Below are 3,525 nucleotides of genomic sequence, written 5' to 3' on the forward strand. Positions count from 1 at the left end.
TGTTATTTGCACCTGTGCAAACAGAATGTTTAATTATGTTTAAATAATGTCTATGCTATTTGCACCTATGTGCAGTGAATGTCACTGTTTCTGGCTTGTTTTTATTGCTTTACTGTTATTGCTTGTTGTTTCTCTTGTTTTCCTGCACCTATATGCCCTGTTATTTTGCACTATGTTGTAACTTGAGTCTACAGCACAAGAATTTCACACGTGATACTTGTACTAACTACGGAGTGACAATAAAAATCTTGAATCTTGAATCTTTATTTAAATATGTGCTTTGATTAAAAAGAATGTAACTCAATTCGTAACTTGTGTTACTTGACAAAGTAACTGGTATAATATTACTGAAATTCTATTTGTAATAAGTTATATTACTGAGTTACTGCTAAAAGTAATATATTAATTACATGTAATATGTTACTTTTGTAATGAGTTACCCCCAACACTGCTCCTGGTGCAGGAGAAGAGCCACCCTATGACGAATGGAGGAAATACAATATTTCAATAAAATGTTCTGTTTCTGTCCTAAATGGCTTTAAGATTATTTCATCCTTGAACACTGCTTCATTACAGAGAGCATTTGACAGTAAGTCTCAAAGGCCGCAGTAGTGATGCTATGACATGTAGCATAGCATACACCCATGTCATTTTAATCAAATGTACCTGTCAGGAAAAAGTAGGCAGGTGCCTTTGTTAAATGAGGCATTGAGGTTCAATATGAATGAAGGCTGCACAATTAACTTCCCTAAAAGCTCCTGAGTGACTCCTGTGAAAATCTGTAGAGACGAATACCTGCAAACAATGAACATGATTATAATGTGCTATGGAAGCCAAATTATATGGAAATATAGCTATATATTTATCCACACTTTCTTAAATTACCTTTAAACAAGTAAATGTAGAGGTAAAAACACTAACACTATATACGTAAGCTCCCATCTCCCATCATACTCTAGCCAGTGGAATAGTCGGCCAATGACCAGTAAAAAAAAAAGTATCTAAAGTTCTGAGACCAATGAGTGAGCCAGGTTTTCATGATTTGATTGCACAGTGAACTATTCTCATAGTGTTTAAGGAGAGCGCTGTTATAATTATGATATACCATGTAGGCTATATGTCTGCCTGCCTGTCTGCATGTCTGCCTGCCTGCCTGTCTGCCCGCCTGTCTGTCTGTCTGTCTGTCTGCCTGTCTGTCTGTCTGTCTGTCTGTCTGTCTGTCTGTCTGTCTGTCTGTCTGTCTGCCTGTCTGTCTGTCTGTCTTTCTTTCTGATCCTCAATTATTACTCAGTAACAATTCATCCTGGTCCACACAAAGAAGACAATCAAACACCATAATGAACAAATCCTATCAACAAAACAAAATGAAATAAAAATTATGAGAGAAAAAAATAGTTCTCTTCACATTCATGTCACCTCAACAGTAAATGGTTGAAACAAATAATAGAATTAGAATTAGTAAACTAGGCACCGGTAGCTCTGTAACAATTACAGAGGGGTTATCTGGGGTTATCTGGGGTTATCTCCACCTGGGAGATAACCCAGGTGGGTTATCTCATCAAAAGGGCCTTTCTGTATGGAGTTTGCATATTCTCCCCATGCTCCTCTTGTGTTCCTCCATACAACATCGATATGGACCCCCCCCCCCCTAAAAAAAACAACAACAAACAAACAAACAAACAAACAAACAAACAAACAAACAAAAACATGCAGAAGATGGTCATCTGACCAGTGACGACAACATTTGAAGTTGGTCCCCGGGCGCTGTACACAAGAAAGCTGCCCACTGCTCCTGGCTGCCCCCTGGAGGAAGGACAAGCCTGGATGGGATAAATGCAGAGACTATGTTTCATCGGCCATCGTCAGCATGGGTGTGTGTGTGGCTGGCCGCATGCGTGTGTTGGTGTGTGTTCGTGTGACAAATAAAGACGGGTTTGTCCGTCCAGTTCTTCTTCATCCTATCCCCCTACCCCCCATTATATATCACCAATTAATTTGACTTTACACTTTATAATTTATAATTTTATATTGTTTTCTGTTTTCTCCATCTTCTGCTATTGATGTGATCGCTATGCTGCATACTGCACAAAGTCAAATTCCTCATTTGTAATATGATTGCTCTATGGCTATTAAAATGAATCTTAAAGTATAACTGCCTAGGCTACTATAGTGCACAGTGAAGTATTAGTTAGCACCACAAATATAATCAACCTTCACATATAGAATATCGTATGTAGCCTAAACTGATTTCTTTCTTAATTATTGCCGTTCTTTTTCTTTTTACAATGATCTCACTAGTAATATGGGTTACTGTTTGGCATATACATTACAGTCGTGTAATGTAGCATTTAAATTTGGATGTTATTTTTGTGCTATAATGTGAGCACTAGCGGTAGAAAATACAGCACTGCTGCCGTTATTCATAATGTTTCAGCATCAACTGTTATAGATCTGTCAATGTATTGGACTTTTTTCTACTAAATTATTAATTATTATTAATGTAAAAATGTACCCAAACAGCATTTCACCCTCACACACAGTATGAACACTTCAGTCGTTTCTACCAACAAAAAGAAAGAAAAGCAGACACCAGGGGCGATTTTCTCTCAGCAACCAACCTCACATTGTAGACCTGACTGCGATTGGACAGAAGATGATGTCATTAAAAGTAGAGCATCTGATTGTCTTTGCATTGGTTTAGTGTATGTATGCTCTGAGTCAGCACTTATTTATTTAAATCATCTAGCTCAGTGGTTCTCAACGTGGGGTCCGAGGACCACTAGGGGTCCTTAAATCATTCCAGGGGGTCCCCAGCAAATTTAATTGTTAAAATTGCCATCATTTCATTAACAAGAAGTGAAAACAATTACAGAATGACTCTATTGATCATAGTTGTACTGTTGTCCCTCAACCTACTCTGCAAATAATAATGGAGTTCTGAACAAAATCATAATTTATGTAACTGAAAAGCAGATTTGGTTCTATGGGTCCATGGCCCTAATGTTGACTAAATTAGGGGTCCTTGAGTGATGAAAAAGGTTGATCAGAACAACATCACAGACTTGTGGATCGTTAAGTTGCAATCGGTTGCAATGGGGAAGGCCTATCTCAAAGATGATACATGTTTCAGACTTTACATGTTACATGTTTCAACTACTTGGCCAGTCGGTCCGTAACCATGGCGACTGATCTGTTACAGACCGGAAACAAAGTCGATTTTCTCACAAACTAAAAACCACTGAAATGTACATTTTCAGATTTTCATGGCTGTGAATAAGATTTTGAGGTCGTGTGTAATTTGGTCTATAAACCTTTGTTGTTTTCAAGGATCTGCAATCTGCAGCAGAAGGCATTATATCTCAACTTTTCTATCAACACCGCCAGTCAGAGCAGTTTACCCGCCGTGGTTCGCGATGACGATTGTGTCTCCCCGGAAATAGAGGGAGAGTGAACGCTCTTGGTTTTGTATTCCTCTCTGATTTGCAGAGCGAAACGTCACACGCTGTGCGGCGCTGGGAAGTTCGT

This window comes from Poromitra crassiceps (genome assembly GCF_964638095.1).
Source record: "Poromitra crassiceps genome assembly, chromosome: 12".
NCBI lineage: Eukaryota > Metazoa > Chordata > Actinopteri > Beryciformes > Melamphaidae > Poromitra > Poromitra crassiceps.